This window comes from Anoplolepis gracilipes, chromosome 2, assembly GCF_047496725.1.
Source record: "Anoplolepis gracilipes chromosome 2, ASM4749672v1, whole genome shotgun sequence".
In the NCBI taxonomy this organism is placed as follows: Eukaryota; Metazoa; Arthropoda; class Insecta; order Hymenoptera; family Formicidae; genus Anoplolepis; species Anoplolepis gracilipes.
In genome coordinates, this window is record NC_132971.1 from 15,444,516 (window position 1) to 15,459,907 (window position 15,392).

The following is a 15,392-nucleotide window of genomic DNA, read 5'->3' on the forward strand; positions in this document are numbered from 1 at the left end:
CGGCGGCAGAGTCGCGGGGTAGAGAGGAGATACGAAAATGGAGTAAAGGAAAAAAAAGAGCTACCCGGCTGCCGAGCAAATTATAGGGAAAACCCAGGGTGGGACGTGCGGCGCGGCGCCGCGCCGCACCGCGTTGCGGAGAGGAGGAGGGCAGCCCCGTAGTGGCTCGAAGGAGAACGACGACGAGGTGGAGAAGAAGAGAGAATGGAGGGGCCGGAAAGGGAGGAGGGGTGGCGCCACGGCAATTCCGGACTCGCGTTCCACGTTCCCTGTGGAGTTAGCGAGGATACTCGCGCGAGAAGCCAGCGCGTAAGCAGATTCAAAGAGGGCCCTGAGTCGCGCGAGTGGCGAAATTCTTCTTTTCCCCTCGGTCGTCTTCCGCGCCGCGGTAATTGACGCAAAAGTGACGAGGAGAAGCGAGAGAGGAATAGATAACAAGAGAGAAAGAGAGAGAGAGAGAGAGAGAGAGAGAGAGAGAGAGAGAGAGAGAGAGAGATAGGGGGAGCGATAGTGCATGGAGGGCGAGACGCGGGAGGAAAGACGCGGTGCGCGCGGAGAGCGAGAAAGACAGAAGGAGGGGGTAGACACACAAGTACAGTACACGCACCTCTCTCTTACGTGTTACGTGCGGTCAGTGCGAGAGGCTGCGACGTGCCGCGAGCATGCGTCTGCGACGAACGGCCCTTAAGGCGAACGAGCAGCACGCCGACTCGCCTTCGTCGCGATTGCCGCCATCGTCCTCGTCGCCGTCGCCGCCTTAATCGCTCCGCGCATCGTCCGCGAATGCTCCTTTTAACTAGGAAACCAGGTATTTCATCCAGGAGAAAAGTCCTTACGCATTGAAAAAAACAAAAAAAAAAAAAAAAGGATACCGTGTCGCCTGTCGCGATATAGTGTCCGTGAAAATTGACGTTCGCGCGCTTGTCACGTTGGAGCGCGTCTCAGTGGACATGAAGCCCGATGAAAAGGGGTACCACGTGTCGACGCTCTGTGCCCCGGCAAGCGTCGCGGGTACTACTTGTGCGAGTATTTCACGAGTGTCATTCACACAGTGCGCTTGTCTTGACGAATACAGCCGATTGCTCGAGAAGAGGCTATTCCGCACGTAACATTGACGCGTAGCTACGTTTCTCTTATAATCGCAAGATTTTTACTCTTGACACGTGCTCTCTCGCGAGACGATATATCGCGTGCGAGAGGAGATCCGTCTCGGAGGAAGATCAAACTCCGATCATCGAGATCACTCGAGAGATGGAGTCGTGATCGAGAGGCACGACGTCCATCCACAAGAGGCACCAAAGAGATCGGGCCTGTTCGCGTCCCCTAGTCCTTGACGTGAATTCGCGCGTTTTCAGGATCGTTCGAGCGATCGTTCCATCGATCCGACGTGGGACCGGCTCGGCCCGACGAGTCCGGGATTCGTCCGCATCGCAGCGTTTAAGCGAATCGGCAAACTGGACGCGGAGGTCAGCGGCGGCGGTGGCCGCAGGGGTGTCAGCCCGACACCCCTCAACAGTATAAACGTGAGTCTCAGTCTCGTTCTGATCATCAGAAATCCCGTCCTCTCGAATTTTCTCGCCTTAACATTGTGTGGCATTTTCTTTCCATTAATTCTAACGTGACAATTAATTGTTAATTTCCTTTACAGAATAATATTATTATTATTATACACGTAATATATTCTGCTTTTAAATACATTATATATATATATATATATATATATATATGCTCTTCTTGCATCGCATTTATAATTATATTTCTGCAAATGGAGATATTATTTTAATTTGCATGGCTCTAAATTTTGTATTAGACATATATGCGTTTTTGACGACAATTTTAAAATAACGTTCTGCTTTTATGAGAACTTAATCATTTACTTATATAGCATAATCTCAAGATAATGAGAAATCTACGAGATATCACGTTTCATCGTGATTTTACGAGAATCTCACGATCACCTATAAAGCCATTTTAATTTCCTGCGGATTCCGTGTTTAATCTCATCTCGACACGATCATCATGATATTACGAGAATCTAACGAGCGTCTTAAAATGGGTCATCGAATTTAGCAGCGCAGCGATTATATTTATTTATTTATTTATTTATTTATTCACATAAACAAACCAATTTAGTATACAGATATAAATTAAAGAAAAGAGACATCAGTATATAAAACAGAAATAAAATTAAATAAAATTTAAATAATAAAATAGTACTTAAAGAATAGAATATTATAGATATGATATGCATGCTATCGAAAGAAAATGAACAGGAGAATTTTACACGACACAAGAGTCACAAACAAAATATATTTCGAATTCTGCAACTCCTTTCATATATTTTCCGTTTAACTAAACGAAACTTTTACAAAAACATTTTTATTCCAATATGAGCTTTATGAGGCTTGAAATAAAATCTTTGCCGCCGCCTTTCATTGTTTTCTTACTTTGTGGGAATCTCACCAATGATCTCAATCCCGTTACGACTTCCTAAGATTGTTTTCCAACCTTATTTCCTCTCAAGTGAGAATTCGTCATTCATGAGGTGGAATATACTCAAATCTCAAATTGATAGTCACTATACCTATATCTCCGTTTCCCGTCCAATTTGGCTCGCATGTATTTAATTGCGTTAAATGATTTTCGAAGTTATGATAGGTCGATGCACTCCCACCAAACGAGCGTGCGTATAATTGGTAGCCCTCTCATATATACGTAAAAGATGCACGATGTGTCGTGAGAAATTAATGCCGGCGTCCGCAGTCTTGTCGCTCTTTTTACCGCATCTCCGGTCTTCTTTCCCCTATCGCGGAAATACACCTCTAGTTAAACGCGGCGACGAGAAGCTCGTCGTGCGAAAACGACTCGTGTACACTAGCCATTCCGACCATCCGTGCCACTCGATCGATCTTTAGCTGTGGAAGTGACCTGCACACGGGAAGAACAGTGGGAATGGAACATTCGTCGCGAGGATATCGACTACCTCGTTTACCTGCCTCGCTCGTTTCTCCTCCGTCAAATCGAATCGACCGCCATTATCTACGATGAGGGGAGAAAGAAAGGAAAAAACTTTGGAGCGTCTTATTTTAGACACCGTATCGTCAAAGTGCTTTATCATTTATGACTCTTGTAGAACAAAGCTTGTTTGAAAGAGCGACGGTATCCTTTTTATTAACGGTTATGCCTTTGTTCGTTGCATGCATTTTTTACAATCACGATATATTACCGAGATGGAACGGGATTGATAAAATCCGCGCGATGAGTGTCATGTATATATCGCGTCCTGCAAAAATTTTAACCTGTCCGATCCTCCGAAGAGCTCGACAAGATTTGCCAGTTGTCAGCCAATGTAATAAACGTTACTATGTTGCTACGCCCCGTTCACGCCCGCCTGTCACACGTCGGCCAAAGAGCGATTTATATGAACATCTATTCGCTGTTTCTAAGGCTGTAAAGTGCGTGAAAAATTTTATTGTATTTGTTTTTATTGCATAGATAGATAGAGAGAGGAAAAATAAATATAACAATAAATTATTCAAGCAGATATTTCTTCTTGAAATATGCACTCTTATACTCGCTCGGTTTAGCAAAATGTATCACGATTCATATATTGCATTTTTTTTAAAGTTGACCAAAGTTATTTAGCGTGTGTAGAGACGAATTACGTAATTATGCGGTAAATTCCGGTAAACCGCACAATGATAATTGTAATAACGATGTAATATACGTACGTACTTGGAAGCGATTACCACCTGTTCACTGGTGGTAATTAGTGGCACGATACAGTGTCGAAGAAATTACATAAGCAATACCGCAAAGTTACGTATGTTATTATTGCTGCTCTATATAGGACAATTATACTGACAAACGCTTTTGCACGAAATCATACATAAGGATAAAAGAATGCGAGAGAAGAGTATTTTTCTCGCGAAGGACATATCGAAGGATATCCTGAGGATTGTGAAACGAGTTGTAGTACAACACTTTATACTCATTTCTATCAACATAATTGAAATTTAATTCTTGATTAACAAGATGACAACATCGGAGAGTTTAAACATTTTTACTATATTATATACGATAATTATGTTGTTAGGAATTTTAATATTGTAAATTATAATCTTGCAAGTTAATCAGTAAGTTAATCAATTAAATTTAAACCACATTTATAGAAATGGGCATTAGATGATCGAAATGAAGCGTGATGGTTCGGACGATCTAAAGATAAAGAACAGCGTACTGACACTCGTTTACACAATCTTCAGTTTAATTAATTTATGGCTAGCGAGAGGCGCCATAATCGAGCAGTTGTAGTTTTCAAAGGGACCAACGAAATAACATTGGCCAATTTGATTGTAAGAAGTGCACAAAAAAAAAAAAAAAAAAAAAAACGAAAATTTCTATAACATCAACGGCATCGACGACGCGAGATTAGCGATATTAATGACAAGTTATACAGAGAGAGACAAGTTATATGGAGAGCGAAACCCCTGGCCACAGCCGGATAATTAACCTGTCCTTCTGAAAACGCGTGCCCCAAGTTGTGCGTCGGGCCCCCCCTTTCCTCGACCATACACACACCACTCCCCTCATTAGCGGTTTCCTCCATCGTGAACTTTGCACCTGCAAATTGCCACCGTCCGTTCTATCATTTGCGAGCGCGCGCAAACAGAAAGAGAGAGAGAGAGAGAGAGGGGAGATTGCGAAGGGAGAGATAGAGGGAGGAAGAACCTAGAAATCAGGATAAGATAGTCTCGGATCGCGAGGGTCCCGTTGCAGCTGTTGCAGATTACGGCGATATCATCGTCGGCTGCATTCTCGAACGGACGAGACGCGATTTAACAACATTAACGACGTACTGGAATTGAAGAACGCGGAAAAGAGCAAGTGATTAGGTTTTCTATAAGCAGAAGAGAAGGAAGAGAAATCAATGAAATAGGAAAAAAAAAAATCGCTAGGCAGCAAAAAAAATAGTGAATATCATTGAAAACACAGTCACGTTCCTCGTTCCATTGGCATTATATGTATCGACAAAAAATTAAGTTACTCTGCAATCAGCATGGATAATGGCCGCGAGTATTAAAATTTCTTTTTCCAACCTTTCTACTATGTATCTATATCTCGAGTCGCGATTCGTACAGGATGGTAGTAATTGCGACTCTAATTAAAATGCCATCACCGACCACAGATATAACCTTCCTTCGTCGAAGAAGTCTTGTTACATTTTATTTTTTACTCTGAAACCATCATATTTCCCATCATACGTCAAGTCTTTTTAATCGAAAGATCGTATCAATCTAGGATGGCCGACCGCGCAAGCCGTGCGCTGTTAAATTTTTGGAAATATCTGATGATAACGTTGATTAATAATTTGTTTAGGGGCACGGGTAAGCTCTTGGTGAATCGATCCAAGCACGCACGTGGAATAAAACGACCGGATTATGCAAACGAGAATTCGATTCTGTCACTTTTGATTTACGAGATTTCTTACGACGCTCGCGCGACGACGACGGGGTGAGAAGGAACGAGAAGACGCAGAAGACGAGGAACAGACGCCATGGAACACGAGAGCTACCGCGACCCCACTAACTATTTACATTCCCCGGATAAATGCACTATTAACTAACCTCGCGCTAATATCTACGTTTTCTGCATCATTATGTTAATTGTGGGATCAGCGACCCTCGAGGGCACCACGAAGGGGCACCGCATCGTCGCCACCGTACTGCCAGGTCCACGAGCGATCCGCGGTGGTTTACACACATTTCGCGCTTATCTCGCGAGAGATACTAAAGAAAAGCGAATTTATCAGATAAATAAATGAGATCAAATCCTTTGATACATTGGAATTCAAATTCTTTCTAAAATCAAATTATTTTAATTGTACTGTTGAAAAATTGTGTATATTCTCTTTTGTAATATCTTGATCGTGGAGGGATCGTGACGCAATCTTCAAAATATCGTTCTTCTAATTGCGAAATAATCTCTTGGCAGGATGTTGTTCCCCGTGTCTGTAGCTGACAACATCGCGTCCGTAATCGTAGCACACGTAGTAGGTACATGGAAACGAAAAGAGAGCGGCAAAAACGGTGCCTTCGTCGCCCCCGGCGAAGACTGGAAGCCGTTTCGTAATCGCGGCCTGGATCATTTTCTGCACGACTGCCCGGGAAATTAGATCACCTCTACCTCCATCTCATCCCGGTAGCGAGATCTAGGCAGGTTTCATCGCGCGATGAAACAGGAAGGACTTCTTGTTCTCCTCTTCCATCCATTTTTCTGCCTCATTTTCTTCCTCTTGTTCGTCCAGGCCTCTCTCCCCCTCCCCTCCTCACCCCCCCCCCGTCGTACCTCGACTATCTATCGGTGCACTTCTTCCACTTTCCATTACGATGGCTCCCTTCCTTCCCGCCTTGCCTGGTGGCCACTCGATCGCTTGACATCGACAACTTGTTGCCAGCGATTTAGCAATTAGCTACGTTTCTTTCTTTTTTTCTCTCGTAAGGTATCGATGCGTATCAATATGCTGACTTGTTTCTCGTACAACTTTTCTCATTCGTTTTCGCTGGATCTTGCTCGATTCTCGATAGATTTGAGATACCGTTAATATTGTACGATCCGTTAGCGTAGTCAATTAGAGCTGATATCTTACACCTAATTTATTATGTTTTTATTATTAAAAGAAAATAAATTGAGTGTGTGGTATAATAATTATATGTACAATATTTTATACAAATGAAACGATTCGCTAACGGAAAGTCAAAGAATGTTGCATAAATTTCCGTGATAATTTGAAAAAGAAATTACGCAAAAAAAAAAAATAAAAAAAAAAAAAAAAATAAAAATAAAGAAAAGAGAAAGGTTGCAAAATAATGAAGCTAATGTACGAGAGATTTTCTTTGTACATACACGATGGAAGAAGAGAGCGCGATTAATGACATACGAGCATGGCCGAGCGAGAGTTGCGCGAAGCATTTGTCGGGATACCGACAGTTTGCAGTGCGAAACAAAAAATACGGACGCAATTATCTCCCGAAAAGGGCACACGCGGAGAACTTCTGCACACACATCATGCGAGATTAGTCGGAATATCGAACTCCGAGCCCGAGTTGAATTATCGGATCGCGAGGAGAGAGACCGGTGAACGCGCCGCTCTCGCGAAGCTCTACGGTCCAGAGGATTATAAGCGACTTAAAATCTCTCCTTCATCACTTTCTCCCTCCCGTCCCCCTCGAGTTGATCCTCCCCTGCCCTTCTTCTGCTCCGTCTTCTTCTTCTTCTTCTTCTTCTTCTTCTTCTTCTTCTTCTTCTCCTTCTTCTTCTTCTTCTTCTTGATCCTCCTGCCTCCTCTCTCCGGTTCTTGGGGTCCGACTTTGCTTTTGGCTCGGGTCGGTCGTAATCGGTTCTCCGAAGCCAGTGCTCATTATCGACCCGCCGGCCTGGCAATTACCTGCGAAGCCTCTTTCGACTTCGTGTGTGCCAGCCAAGCGCAGTTTCCGACTCTACGCGCGAGACCTTCCGAGATCCGTCTCGACGGAAGTTCGGAGGAGCAGGAAGAAGACTAGCGGGGAAGTTTTCTCTCTTTGGTCTCGAATAGATCGGTAATAAATGTAATGCGCTATATAAGATAATGTAATGCCATTCATTTTATTTATCTATGCCATATAATACTCTCTGATGAAATTATATTCCAACGTAAAGCACCGATCAAAGCTACGTGTCGCCAATTATTTAAATTGAAGATAATAGTAGGCACAGCATCGCCCATTAGAATAAATTGTCTGAAGAAAAGATGTGCGAACAATGCAGCAATATGATCGCTGTTAATTGCCGAACGAGTTTTAGGTACGCAACCGGCTGTCAAGTTCACGCCATTTAGCAAAAAGATTTTATGCAAAATACAAGGGAAGATGCAACATTGCATCGGCACACTTTACGTCTTTTCAGAAAGATGTACGATTGTCAAAGATCGCTGTAGCAAAATATATATATTTTTTTTCAACATTAAGTTGTCGCAACTTAATGTTATACATTATATAATATTACATACAATGATGCAAATTAAACATGCTATTTCAATAATTTTAGAAAAAGTATCTCAAAATAAAAAAGAAAATATATATGTAAACGTTTAGTTTGCCTGCAAGAACTTTAATGTATAATCTTCAACTACTTTTAAGCAATTAATTCGCTTCGTAGCAATTGTCAGCTTCTTGTATCAGTTTAATAGCGTGTTATTAATATTAGTCTGATGGTAAAACTAATCGTAAACGGTATAGCAGAAATAATAATCAAATTAACTACAATAAAAAAAGTCGATCATATCGCTCCCAGTAACTTTGAATATAGAAATATATAAACTTTGTCGCCATAATTACACGTATTAATACAATGTGATTCAAAATATCTTTTTTAAAGACATTCCAGTTTTACTTTTTTCTTCTCGCGATAATTTTTCTTTTTTTTTTTTTTTTTTTTTTTGCGATAATTATATTTATCATCGTTTGTTTTCGCCGATATATGCCTCATTTCTACATTTAAAGCTCATCGCACATGGCTTCCCAGTCTCCGTTGCGTTGGCTCGAAAAACTGCGGACGAGCATCGTTCCACTTCGTGGAAGAGCCCGTTAGTTAAGTGCCCGCGTATCGCGCGAAGTCGTGAGAGCACGACCTCGCCGAGAGGAACGAATAACTCGCTTTAGCAAACGGCTATTTTTGTTTATAGCGAGTCGTCGCATCATCGAGCAGCAATTCGAATATTCGGCAATTTCTCTTCACATTGCTCGACAAAACCCACGAGTATCAATTTATGTTTGGAACATGACCGAATGCGTAAAAAGAACGCTTCGATATTTAAAAACAAATATATCAAGTCTAATAATTTTTATAATAAAAGAAATTAATTTCCCCTTCCTCAAATGTATGTTTCCGCGTTGGAAAATTTTCCACGCATACTTATACATAACGTATCTGTCTGTTGTTAGGAATAATTTGAAAATTATCTGTTGCAAATGATACTTGCGAATAATTAGCGCTCTTATCAGGCTCATACGAATGGAACGACAAAACGCATGACAAAGGCAGACCGAGAAACGGCGCGATCGCAGATCTCGCGTGGCTATCTTACGTGTCGTTTCCGAGATTTCCGAGAAGTCGGCCGGAAGGGACAATAAATATAATCACATCGCAAACTGAATCGCAGACTCCGGCGGCAGGCGGTGTACCCGTTACCGGGCCGGTAATGACGTATAATAATTACTTTCCAGCGCCTCGCGCGCAGAATCGTCGCTCGATTTTGTACGACGTCGTTAATTTTGCACGCGCCGTCGGTGTTAATTAATGTGGGCTCTCTACGTCGCGCGACGTAAAATGAATAAATTCAAACGACTTTGAAGAGCCGCTCTTCTTTATCTCTTTATCTTTATCTGGCGCTATGATAGAAGAGAACGCCTACGCCTTCAATGTTGCGTTTCATTCGCAACAACTCGTCCGACGTTCTGTTTTACGAACAAAGAATTGTTTCACTGCTATCGATACACCTGTTTTATAATGTTGATTGTTTTAAAAGTGTAGAGATTAAAACCGATATGAAAAATATCGCTTGCATATATCAATATTTTCCAATTTTATATAATAATTAAAATAAAACACAGTTGATTTAAAAATACCAATCGATATTAAATATACTACTATTAAAAGATACTACTACTATTATATTATTGAATATATTAATACATGTGAAACTGAAGCTTTTATACTTTTCCCTTCACAATCCAAAAGCTCACTATATGTGTGTAAACAAACTTAAAATTCTTTCAATAAATACAAATGTTATTAATTTATAATATCAACATTTAATGTAACAGTAATAATATTATTACGATATGATCAGTATTTCATACGGATAACGTCGAAATCATCTAAATAAAGACAAATAAATTTGTATCTCACTGTCAGATTAAATAATTTATTTCAACTTTATCTAGATGATAAATGAATAATGATATATGAAATATATGTAATTATAAAGCATTATTTAAATGATTTTAAGATAGCATTCCTTTAAAAAAATAATTAAGAAAAACATTATAATTGTTATATAATTATTAGAATTCAGCGTTCAGTAAATGCCCTCTAATTCTTTAATATAATTAGCTTATCTTTAATTTTTCGTTGGATTTAAATGTAAGAGTCAAACATACTAAAAATTATAAAGTACTCACTAACAGCTGAGTTATACTAAAATGCAGCTATTACCTAACCTAAAATAATATTAATAATTAAAAACAGATAGCACATTTTTCCATGTAAACTGAAGATATAAATAATACATTATATTATTATTTAAAATAAAGATGAGATAAGGCAAATGAGATAAGGAAATAAAAATGAGATAAAATTTCTTCATCTAAATAATTATCTAAATAATTCGATCGAGATAACATAAATACTGAATATAATATACCAGTATATATTTTCTACAAAAGTTACGTATATTTATGTACCAGTATCATAAACATTTGGATTATGTACCGCCATTTGACATCTGATAACGGTATAATTAAAGATTTTTATCATTGCGATTTTATATAAGAGTGTACAGATGTATACGATACCAGTATAGAATCGCTAGAAAAATTATCTCGTTATTGAGTCTTTGCTGAATAAAACGTCGGAGGCGTCAATTGCGAAACTAGTTGCGTTTATCAACGTTCGCAATTTTGCACGCGCGAAAAGATATGAGACAATTTCCTAAACCCGTAGCTTATAGTTTAGCAAGGTAAGATATACTCATGCGGTTAAGAACTTCGTAGCCAACGTGCAACAAGAAAAGTAGCACCTCGCGTTCAGAGGTAATAAAACTCGCATTACGCAGCGCGTAATACGCGTATAAAGTATTCACGTACATGCGTAATAATGCGCGAATAAGGCCCATACACTTTTAAGCTATTAATCTTAAAATCGCATAATATCGTCTCTCTCTCTCTCTCTCTCTCTCTCTCTCTCTCTCTCTCTATCTCGATGTTCTTAAAATTATCGTGGATATCTCAATCGCGATCTTATCAACGGAAGACATGTTTTCATCCCCAAGTAATCGGCGTATATCGTTGAAATTTACGTAATTTTCGAAAGAATACGCCAACGAAATCGCGAGCACAGGGGGCGGTGTAGTGGAAAGAGAGAAGGGGGAGTGGGGTGGAAGGCGCCAGCGGTTCTTGGTACAGCCGGATCGTGTTCCTGGTGCGGCAATACCGGTATCCCTTCATTCCTGAGTAATCGCCAGGCCCAAGGCACACACTATCCACCATTCGCCATTTTCTAAATGCGTCGACTTAATGTAAGCGCGTTACGAGGGACCCGGTATTCACCCGAGTTTCCCGGCAAAACTTTTCTCGCGGGCGATTGTTGCAATTTCTCGTTAACTTCTGCGCAACTTCCTGCTCGTATTCGGCAATCGTATCAATTACTAGCCATCTTTATCCCTCGCGCTATATATTATCGAGAAGAGAGAAAGAGTGTTCTATTCTTCTTTTTTTTTTTAATTCGCATTCGGAAACTCTTCTTTCCGCGTCTCTTCAACATTGACATTATGACAGATGTCAGTGCAGAGAAAAGAGGGAGACCGAGAAAGCGAAGAAGCGTGACACGTCGCCACTTTGTTCAGTAAACTCATCGCGTTAACGAATTAGCTCGAAGCGACAAGCTCCGGATTCCAGAAATTCAGAGACCGAGGTTCAGCCGCGGTAGGATCGGTAATTCCCGGAATGTGTTCTCGTCAACAAGATCAGTCAAGCTAATAATACGCAACTTTGGCGTGGCGAGAGAAAAAAAAAAAAAAAAAAAAAAAAAAAAAACCCACGACATTAATCAATTGTGCGTTTGTGAATTAGATGTCGTGACATCTTTCAGGAAAAATATATTGGATTAGGATTAAATCGAATGTTCGTGTTAATTTCGTGGGTGGTTCATCCACCTGGCAATGTGCCGGATGTTATGATATGGTGACAGTGCGTCGACGGAAGAGAACGAATGCGCGCATCAGATGGCGCAGCTTAATCACCGTCGAGGGATCTCGAATAAGAGATAACGTTGACTACGTTTTAATTACTCGACGCATCGGACAGAATGTAGAATGACATCAAGATGACCGCGAAAGCAGGACGCGGCCGTACGCGGTGCATTGACCGCTCGTAAAAGAGCGCGCTCCAACTTTTCCAACCCGCTTTTAATCACGATCCGATGCAAATAAGGCCGACGCGAGTGGCGACAACGATAACGGCGTCGATAATTACTCGATCGCCACTCGATCGTCGTTCTTCACGTACTCGTATCAAAGTAGATTTGATTGCCTCTTAGATCGTGTCTCTGTTATAATTTATTACTATTTGTATATTTATTTTTAATTAATTTATTTAATGAAGAAAAGATGAAACGTGGGTTCTTTAAAAAAAAAAAAAGACATGTATATCAATTTCTCAACAAATTGAGTGATACATTTTATCAAAGTTAATATAAACATAGCTTGCTTAATAATGTGTTTGTTCATCAGCAGAAACCTATAGTTTGTTACCCTTATATTAAATTGATCTATATCGAGAACTTTTAAAGTATGAAAGTTTTTCTTCCGCGGTTTTGATAAGACATAACGCAGTGATAGCGAAATAATACCTTTTTAATAATTCTTAAATTTATCTTATATCTTGATTGTCATTTTTTATTTTTTGTAATCATTAAGGCTAACATTTATAAAAGATTTTTCAGGCTTCAATTTTCGTTCGCTTTTAAAAAAGACCATTTGCTCAGGACTTTCAAATAATATTGTCAAAACAATTTAATAGTACAATCTCTAGTATAAATATAAATTCTTATTTTAAGCGGTCGACTAATTATAAGAGCTAAAACTTAAAAACATAATATATCAATTATTTGGTCTGCTGAAATTGTTTTATTCAATAGCATCGTAAGTGGTCATCGGTAACTTTAACGTTCGCGAGAGTGCATCGCGGTCGATGTCGGCGAACGGGCTCGGCAACGAAATCGACGGCCGGGATCGGGTGAAATTACACGGGGCTAGAGATCCGCGGCGGAAGTGCATATCGGCAAAAGTATGCAACATCGCGCCGCGTACAATTACCTTGTTTTCTACACGCCGTGCGCGAGGAGAGAAGCGGTTTCTAAAGGAGATTGACGGTAGCACGAACGCAAGAAGAGAGACCGATACGTACGGTGTGCAACGAGATGTATGTATGTATATATATATATATATGTATATATAAGTATATATAAATATAGATATACATGTATAAAATATATATATATATATATAATATATATAATATATATATATATATATATATATATATATATATATATAAAGTATATATGTACATACTATACATAGACAAGAAAGCCATGGCCGGGTATTAAGTAGCGGTATTTACGGAGCCACAATTATCCCCCGTTTTCATGCCGATGATCCCATGGCTCGGGCGCGGGGCTTCGGAGTTTGACTACGTGGGAACTCGTCTCGGATTCGAGAATTCTCGGAGACGTGTGCCTGCACGTCGTTTTCCATCGGTTGCCGTTATCGTGCCTTACCTATGGATCGAATACCTCTCGATACATTTCGTGAATCGTCCCCGCGTGCGAGGAGGTAGCGGAAAGTTCGTGGAATTTGGAGCGAACGGACGCCGGGATCGCGAGGTGAGGTTGAAGCAGTTGCACGAGCAAATTTAGACCTTTCCGTCGACTTAATCGCTCCAAGGTCGCGCGCGATCGGACGGACACGCGATCTCGAACGGCGAAAATTCTCAGGTAAAGCGACGACTCTCTCGTGACTTCAGCGAACATTAAGATGACGCGCACGTCTAGGCGGCCTGTCCGGACGAGTGAAACAGAGCGAGAAACGGAGACGAGTCTACAGTTGTCTCGCTAAAGTATCGTCGTGTCCAATTTTTCACGTTAAACATACATACAGGGCTCGTCCTCCCTATTTTTTTTATTATAGAGGAAAAGAGGAATTTTTTTATGAAAAAAGGGGAAATTGATTTAATTGATGAAAAAGTCACATATATATATAAATCAAAAAACTTTAAAATAATAAAATTGATGTATTATTTTAGAAATAGTATTTATTATTGGGAATAAACAACAGAATTTTAGTTATACAACTTTAATAAAATCTATATTAGATTTGTTAACGTTTCAACGTTTTACATAACTGTTTATAAAACTGATAAAAATACGTTTCTTTACTTTAATGATATACAATGCAATAGATACCTAGAAATGCTACATTTTACATATCACAGAATTATACGCACACTGCTCGCCATTCAAATTACATTTATTTAATAAGAAAAGATGAGACAAGAAAAATAAACGAAAAGCAAAAAATTAAAAATTATATATTTATAAAATAACTAATTAAGTAATTTAAAATATGATAACTCATATTATATTACTCAATACATATGATAAACGTAAATTTATTTTTTTATAATTATTTTTATAATTTATTTTTTTTATCTTTAGTGTGTATATATATATATATATACACCAAAATAATTAAAAATAATTAAAGAATAAGTAACAAAAAGTAATTACTTTTAAAACGTGCCTCTACTTAATGCTAATACAATATTATATATATATATATATATATATATATATATATATATATATATATATATATATAATATTGTATTAGCATTTTTTTTAGCTTAAGGTCTAAAAATAATTAAAGAATAAGTAATAAAAAGTAATTACTTTTAAAACGTGCCTCTACTTAATGCAGGCACGTTTTATATATATATATATATATATATATATATATATATATATATATATATATAATATTGTATTTTATATATATATATATATATATAATATTGTATTTTATATATATATATATATATATATATATATATATATATATATATATAATATTGTATTAGCATTAAGTAGAGGCACGTTTTAAAAGTAATTACTTTTTATTACTTATTCTTTAATTATTTTTAGACCTTAAGCCTTTTGTTTACTTCAGTCTCAATAAGTTGAGATTTTTTTTGTACTTTTTCTCTCAATTTCTCAACTTTGATTCTTTGTTCTTTTTCTTTATTTCTGAGATTTTCTAGACTCGATATCAATTCTTGAAAAACTATTTTGCTGGTCATAGATTTAGCTGAATCTTTCAATATTGTTTGGATCGATTCAGATTCTTAAGACAAATGCGCTGATCATGTTAATTATAGAGGAAATAGAAAAAAATTATAGATTTTAGAGAAAAAAAGGGGAGAGCAATAAAAAAAGAGGAAAAAGTGGAGATAGGGAAAAGAGTACGAGCCCTGTGTTACATATCGTGAGAGAGAAATAAAATATAAAATATTTAAGTA

The 15,392-nt window shown here is 38.6% G+C and overlaps 1 protein-coding gene across 1 annotated transcript in view; it reads left to right on the forward strand.

The window, feature by feature from the left end:
• The first annotated feature begins 551 nt into the window (after positions 1 to 551).
• The window catches only part of Sp1 (transcription factor Sp8), a 93,440-nt gene continuing 78,599 nt past the window's right edge, over positions 552 to 15,392 (forward strand). The window contains exon 1 of the mRNA XM_072910901.1: positions 552 to 1,523. The gene's annotated coding sequence lies outside the window, so the exon portion shown is untranslated. The remainder of the gene's footprint in view (positions 1,524 to 15,392) is intronic.